Source organism: Argentina silus (assembly GCF_951799395.1).
Source record: "Argentina silus genome assembly, chromosome: 21".
Taxonomy (NCBI): Eukaryota; Metazoa; Chordata; class Actinopteri; order Argentiniformes; family Argentinidae; genus Argentina; species Argentina silus.
Window position 1 is genome coordinate 13,085,560 of NC_139675.1, and position 8,218 is coordinate 13,093,777.

General features: G+C 46.1%; 1 protein-coding gene across 1 annotated transcript in view; it reads right to left on the reverse strand.

Annotated features, from left to right (window-relative positions):
* tet2 (tet methylcytosine dioxygenase 2) overlaps positions 1-2,348 on the reverse strand; it is a 40,889-nt gene extending 38,541 nt beyond the window's left edge. The window contains exon 1 of the mRNA XM_083693329.1: positions 1,209-2,348. The gene's annotated coding sequence lies outside the window, so the exon portion shown is untranslated. The remainder of the gene's footprint in view (positions 1-1,208) is intronic.
* Between the last annotated feature and the right edge of the window lie 5,870 nt (positions 2,349-8,218).

An 8,218-nucleotide genomic window follows, 5' to 3' on the forward strand; every position in this document is an offset into this window, starting at 1 on the left:
GAAGACCACATACAGTAGAAAACAGTCTGCAAAATGCAACGCCAGCATTTTCTGAAATGTTACGACTTTTATTGTTATCCATTTGCGGGATTCTGGGCCATTTTAAAGGGAGCTTCATGCTGATCTCACTTCAGTGAACTAATCAACTTCTTTGGAGGGGGGGGGGTATTCGTTGGGGTTCTTTCTATTCTGGCAAAAATCCATCTCAGTCTTCCAGTAGTAAAAAACCTGCTCCAGAATTTCCTATTTTTTTTGTCCCTTCAGCTAATGGTGCAGCAGGATTGAGTTTCATTTCCCTTCAAAGCCTTCTGACCTTGTCGTCCTCCGCCACCACAATTCTCTTTTCTTTTTCTGCCTCTCCTTGGGACTGTGCTTGCCTTTGTGTCTGCTTGTCATTCACCGGTGAATGCAATGAAAGCTGATTCACTGGACGCACAAAGCCAGAAGGCACACCGCTCTATATCCCCCGCTCTGCTCTCAACTCTTCCTCAGGAACAGCCTTACTTAGAGGTTTAACACTGGACTCTGCTCCTGGTGGACTTAATACTATTCTAAAATGAGATCTACTCCATGTTTTTGCTTGCAGAAAATAAACAGTGAAAGCAGTTGTAGGCACGACAGAAAAAAAAATGATATAGAAAAACTGACTGCATGAGTGCTTCTAGAGAATAGTCCTTCTCTATTGTAGATTTACAGAAAAATAAAAGAAATGTGTTTGTCCCTCTCACAACAGCACACCCTATACCAAGCACTCAACCCATATCCAAATATGGATAAAGGCCAATTCAGAAATTCATATACATGTTCAATTGAGAGCTGCTCTGTGGAGCATTCACATCAGAGGTATTTGTTCACAATGCCTCAAGAAAACTACTGAACAAACCACACTAAGGTATCAACATTATCCACACCAGATGAATTCCAAAGCATACAAGAGAGTCCACTGAACACAGAGGAACCTAAAAAACACATATCTCTCTCTTTCAACTACCCCCCCAAAAAAAGAAAAAGAAAATTGTCAGCCATGTTGGAAAAGCTTTATCTAAAATCCCCTCCTTACTATGTCAGCTCTCGCTTTTGCTGGGAGACATTTGCACTGCCTAGCCTTAGCCACAGAGCCGCTGAAAACACACCCGAGGGGAAAGAAGGGAAGGGGGAAAAGGAGAGCAAAAAAAACAGACAGAGAGCAAAAAGAAAAAAAGTCTCACCTCTTTTTTACGTCCCTCCACTTTGTAGAGAAAAATTCCACCAAACCGTCTGGGTCTTCTCTTTAACAAATCCTAAAGGGTAGCCATCTTGCCTCCTTCTGTTCTTCTATGAAACAGACTATCCTCCACATCAATATTCATGGGGGCCGGTCTGACGTCGCCGGCTCTCATCATCAGAAGGAGAAGCCCTGGTGTCGCTGTTGGCCACTCCGTGTAGCAACACACACATATGTAAACTGGCCTGGCGGAGGCTTCGGCAGCACGCCGGCACGACCGAGTAGTGTGTGAGTGTGTGTGTGTGTGTGTGTGTGTATGTGTGCGTGTGTGTGTGTGTGTGTGTGTGTGTGTGTGTGTGTGTGGGTCAGGAGGAGCCTTGCCTTGCTTTGCTGGCAAGCTGAAGCAATCGCAAAATCACTTTCCTGCTGGGTCCTCCCCACACAAAGAGCCTGGGTAGCTTGCTCTCCCCCTCTTTTTTTTCTCCTTCCTTCAGCCGCACACAATAGTGCACACTATGGCGGCTGGCCTCAAGCACCGGAATGGATTCAGTTGTAGCAGTGATGAGGACCGGACTGGACTCCCACCATCGACTCCCTTTAAAACCGCCTCTACGGCTTAGGGATTATTCTATCTGTCTAAAAGAGAGAGAGAGGGAGAGGGGAGAAGCCAGCCACTCCCCCTCTCCTACTCAGACAGGAAGGCAAGTGACTCAGATCAGAACTCAAGAGGGGGGGGGGGGGGGGGGGGGGGGGTTGGGGGGGGAGTGTTTTCCCTCCCTTTTCTCTTTCTTGACTTCCTTGTCCTTCTTTCGTTTTCTCTCAAGCTGTCATTTGGGTCACAGGAGTTCCCCCTCTCTGCGTCGGCTTTTACAACTCTCCACAACCCCTTCTTCTCTTTCAACTTTTATTTTTTTTTCAACCCTAACCCTTCTTCTGCTTCTTCTTCTTCTTCTTCTTCTTCTTCTTCTTCTTCTTCTTCTTCTTCTTCTTCTTCTTCTTCTTCTTCTTCTTCTGCTTCTTCTTCTTCTTCTTCTTCTTCTTCTTCTTCAGCGCCACCAGCTGAGTCAAGTCCCTGCCCTCATTTCCATTGGCTGGCTCTGTCCTATTTTGGCACACTTTGGCCGGTGGCTCATTTTTAGTGCAGGGCGTAAGACAACACTCTAACCTTTGAAAAGCCTCCATACAGGCAAGGGAAGCATACTAGGTGCCTGCCAAAGACCTCCTCCTGTTGACACTAGGCACGTGGGCTAACCAGAGAGAGAGAGAGAGAGAGAGAGAGAGAGAGAGAGCGAGAGAGAGAGAGAGGGAGGGAGGGGGAGAGAGAGAGATGGTGAGAAGGAGAGGTTTGGGGTGTTTTTAAAAGGCAAATTCAGCACTCTCTGTGTGTGTGTGTGCATGTGTGTGCGTGTGTGTGTGTGTGTGTGTGTGTGTGTGTGCGTGTGTGTGTGTGTGTGCATGCATGTGTGTGCGTGTGTGTGTGTGTGTTGCAGAGGCAAAGACAGACCTGCATTCTTGTCAAGAGTATTCATTAGCTCTGCAGTTTAAAGGTCTACTCAGTCAAGAGCATTGTTTGGGTTTCCATGCCAGATATGTGGTATAGTGACTGTTCACATAAGCTGCCTTTCTTGCTTGCCAAAAAAAACACATAAAACACATCAATCTTTCTTGACACTGAACTTCTTTAAAGCCGTACTTTACCTGAACCATAAGACACTAAAATATGGGCCTACAGAACACAATTGCTTTTTAAGAACCTTTCACGATGTTGTGAGCTGAAATGCAGTTGGTCAAATATGTGTGAATGTGTTTACATCGCTATGAGGTTCACCTGAGGTTATTTTCTTTAGTTTCTATTTCTATATTTCTATTTTTGCTTCAGTTGCTTCACAAAGAACAGCATTTGCGGCCTCGAATTACACTTGAATAATACAGCAAGGAGAAAATCCTCAAATCTATCCAAATTAATCCTCCTGGGGTTCCTCGAAGTCATTTCTAAATACTGTGTCTGTAGTCTTTAGTACCACCACATGTGAGAGAGAGAGAGAGAGAGAGAGCCATCGGTCCATCCTTCCCTCTATCTATAGTTTGCAGTCTAAATCTCCCTTTTCTGTCCTCGTTGTGGATTTTAACAGGTGGTTCTGGTCTGAAAATAATCTGCCTTTGGCTCCTCTCCAGGTTTAAAGGGAGGACCGCCCATTTCCCGGCGTCCCCTAGACCAGACCAGCCTAGCCTAGCCTAGCACTGTCATTTGTTGACTCTATAGTTTCAGGCCTTGGAGCAGAAAAGGAGATTTGTTTTTACACAGCGTGGGGGAGGGGAACGGGGCAGGGGGGAGGGGGAAGGTAGAGGGAGGAGGAGGAAGGGGAGGGGAGGGGAGGGGAGGGGGGAGTCACCGTAGCTGTAGCTTAGATATGCTGCCTGCCTGCCTGCCTGCCTGGGAGTGAGATTGGTGCTTTTAGACTTCCAGTCTGCCTTGTTGTTCTACATACCTCAGCTGCCTCTGCTGTGGAGGTGGATCTGGTAAACGCCCTACCCTGTCATGATATGATGCATTCGCTTTGAAATTATTTCATCAAAGAGTATTAGTCCCATTTGCTCCTTTCTGCTTTTTAGAGTGAGTAAGTGTTGATCTGCAAGGTCTATTGCTCTTGTCTTTAGACTTGAAACCATGGTAATTTATCCTTGATTACTTTGTAAGTGAGACTAAGCCTAGACCTTCAGAAATGTTGTGTGTGTGTGTGTGTGTGTGTGTGTGTGTGTGTGTGTGTGTGTGTATGTGTGCGCGTGCGTGAGTGTGCGTGTGTGTGCGTGTGTGTGTACGTGTGTGTGTACGTGTGTGCGTGTGTGGTCTGAACCTTCCTGAGTAATAGGGTGAGATGTGACTCTTTAGTACAGGCCAGAGAGAGCCTGTTAGTGCCTGTCTCTGCAGTTTGTCCTTCTCTGCTGAGAGACATACCTAATCTAAACTGTGACAATCCTATTAGCTCACCTTAGTCCTTTGAATACCTTTGATATTATTACAATAGTCAGGTGTTTCCATATGCATGTAGACCAAGCTGTTATAACGATAATGTTTAGGCCTGAAATATTTCTGTATGTATCCCATACATGGGCATTTTAGAAAAAACGTTGTATTAACATTGTTTTTAGGTTGTATCGTTGTATATCGGTCACGACGGAAAATGGTATGGTGTTTCTAAATCCAAACATTGTATGAACATATGTAAAAGGACGTTGATTCACTGTTTTGAGCATAGAGACCATAGAGAGACCATAGAGAGAAAATGGAAAATAACCATAGGACAACGTTAAAACCAAACATTGCACAGTAGAACATGGTAACATCATCCTACCATGTTGGTTTATGGTTGTCATTTGATGGTCATCATCCAACGTTGCTACATTGTTTAACATGGGTTGAAAATACTGGTTTTCAGAAATGTTTTAAACATTTTACTAATAGAAATGTAATGCTTTACTCAACATTGACATTTCTTTCTTCTTTTGGCTCTACACTCCAAAAGTTTGGATTTTAAATCAAACAATTACTATGAGGATAAAGTAGAGATTCTCAGCTTTTGTGTGATGGTATTACTGTACATATTGGGTTCACCATTCAGAAAACAGGTGTTTCTGGTAAGTAGGTGTGTTCTGTCATATCAATTGTGCAGGAATCTGAGAGCTGTCAATGTGAAGTATTTATTCTAGGCTTTGGATTTGCTTTTGGAGTTTATTATTGGTGTCTGTCAACATGAGGACCAAGATGTGTAAATTAAAGTCATGGAAGCCATTATTAGGTGGATACATCTGAAGAAAAGAACCTTCAGAACCACCAGGAACAGAGCCAAAACCTTAGGCTTGCCAAAATCAACAGTTTGGAACATAATTAAAAAGAAACAAAAGCACCGGTGAGCTCAGCAATCGCAAACGGGCAGGTAGGCCAAGGAAGACTTCCACAGTGGATGATCAAATAAAAGCGGAGAATCTCTACTTTAACCTCATATTATTGATTTAAAATCCAAATGTTTGGAGTGTGGAGCCAAAAGAAGAAACAATGCTTCACTGTCCCATTACTTACACAGTCCCATTGCTTGCGCAGGGCACTGAACTTCTCCATGCATCATGATTGAATAAACACTGTTGTTTATGACCCCGTTTGGGATTTGAACCCACAACCTTTTGGTTTGTAATACTTTGTTCTGTCCACAATGGCACTAGTCCACTGCTGGAACACACAAGTAATAACGATTCAGATTCAGATTTTCAACTGGGAGATGGTCTGATGCTGACCGTCAACTGCCAAACGTTCATGGTCAACCCTTGTGCAATCATGTAGGAACTTTACATGATGAGCATCAAATGAGAAGTCAACGTTGAAAAATCGTCCGATAAACGGTTAATTCCAACCAACATGTGACGAACCAACAACCATCAAAAAACAATATCAATCCAACATTGCAAAAGCTACCGAGCTCCAACATTGAACAAACTTTCAAAAACAATACTCTCACAGCTGTTCTACAACAGTCAGTTTGGTTAGTTTTTGACCGTTGCACAACTGTGATACAATATAAAATCCCCATGGGGTCGACTCCACTCCTGATAAGTGCACTTCGGTCAGTGACAACTGTTGTTTAGGTGCAATGCAGTTTCCCCATCCCAATTTAAGTCTATTCTTTTGGATTGCCCTAGCTATCTGCATTGCTTAATTTAGTATGCCGTCATAACAGTCATTGACTTGCCTCCTAAAAGTCTCTTATTTAGCCTAAAATGAGTTTGAGGAGGCATTCAGTCATTGCTGAGGCAAGAGAACCCCTTGCTGTGCTAATTCCCGATGGCTACTGTAAAGGTGTCGTAAATCGAAGATTACCCCAAATGGGGGGGGGGGGGGGGGGGGGGGGGGTCCCCCATCCTCTCACCTCGTCCGTAAAGAGGGAGGAGTGAGCTCGCACCGCCGGGGATATGGACACACTTTGTCACTTGAGTGAATTCACACCTCAACTTGAGTCGCGAGGGATTAAAACAAACATTTTCCTGAGGTGTCGGGGTCAACACGCGCCGGGACCTCTGCGGTCTTACTGATTTATGCCGCCTAGCGCTTAGCTAAACAAAGGCAGGCCTGCTCGGCCCCCCTCAACAGAGGGGTCACGGGCTACCGGGCTATAGGGCTGCTCTAGGACGCAGTGACGTACACCATGAACAGACTACAATCGGTATTATGGTCTTTGAGGTTGATGTTTGGTTTGTTGTGTGTGTGTGTGTGTGTGTGTGTAAAGGTTTGTTAGGCTTTTCACACATTGTTGGTGGGTATCACGTTTTTTTTTAGTTTGACTTATGTTAACTATGATTCTGAAGAGATGGAAATCGACCTGCAATGAAAGAAGAATTGATTTGTGACGGACAGCTTCCTACTCAGCATGTTGGGGGGGAGCGGGGTGTCAGGGGAGGTGCTACCATAACTCTAGTCATTGCCCCTAGAGCTGCCACTTCTCACACTGGCCATCAGTGGTAGCTCACACACCTCCTAGGGGTGTTGACACTGCCACACACACACACACACACACACACACACACACACACACACACACACACACACACACACACACGCACCAACAACAACAACAACAACAACAGACCCCCCCTGAGCCACACTATCTCTCTCTCTCTCTTTCTGTCATACACACACACACACACACACACACACACACACACACACACACACACACACACACACACACCAACCAAAAACAACGGGCTCCCCCTGAGCCAATACACAACTCACGACCACAGGATTCCCCTCTAATAAGATGTCACCTACTGCCCCCCCCCCCCCCACCCCCCCGTCGGCCTGCTCCCCACCAACCTCCCTTACCCCCCTCTGACTCTCCTCCAGTTATCTTAAAAGACCTCTGAGAGTCGTTAGTGTGGGCCTCGCGTGGCCTAATTGCTTAAGTCCTAGCAGGGGGTGCAAGGAGCTAGGGGGTAGGTGGGGGGGCTGGGTGGGTGAGGAGGAGGAGGAGGGAGGAGAGGGGGTGGGGTGGGGTGGGGGAACAAGGGATAGCCTAAGGACCTGGTCAGCATTTGTATTATCTCGGCTTAAGTTCTGTCCACTAAGGAGCTGAATCTTCTATGAATGATATTCAGCTATTCCTCATAGTTTTCCGGAATGTTTCCGATAGCTGAAGGCGTGTATCGATGAGGCTCTGGAACATCAGCTGCTCCGTGTGTCCTTGAATAAATGGTATTTGTATCCATGCAGACAACCGAGTGCTCCTATTTTTCGTTCACTTTCTTTTAGATAGTCACACTGTGAAGTGTCCTAGATTAGAGGGTAAGAAAGTTGTGGTTTTTACTAGGAATGATGACCAAATAAATGTCCTATAAAAATAATAATAATTGAACAAAAACAGTTTTAATAAATACATTGACATAGAGGTTTTTGTGTGTGTGTGTGTGTATGTGTGTGTGTGTGTGTGTGCCATCTAATCATTGACAGAGGTCCTCCGAGGGTCTGGACGAGGGACAGCAGGCTTCGGACAAGGCCAATCAAGGGCAGCCGCTGTTCCCCGTGGCGACCCACTTCTTCTGAGAGGATTAAGAGCTGGTTCCCGCATTCATTCAGTCTGCAGGTGCTTCTATCTCTATCCAACCCCCCCCCCCTCCCCCAAGCCCCACGCCCCCAAGCCAACCCCTCCAGAGGTTGTGTTGTGTGTTTACGAGCCCCCCCATTCAGGCTGTGGAAGCCCCCTCACAAGCTGTGCTGTATGGTCGTTCCCATCCTATCCCGAGCCTGGGTCCTGGTACAGTAGCGTGGTGTCCTGGCCATGCTGGGTCATGGGGAGGTCTCTGCTGTGAGCCTGGGGGTATGTCAGCTGACGTAGGCCCTCCTGGTCCCAGCCTCCAATCCACACGCAGCTGGGGGAGGACAAGAAGTTCACTTTGTCAACACGGGTCGAATATCGCTTCCCCGTTCTCCAACGTTCTCTCAAGGTACGCACTTGACCTGTGCACTTT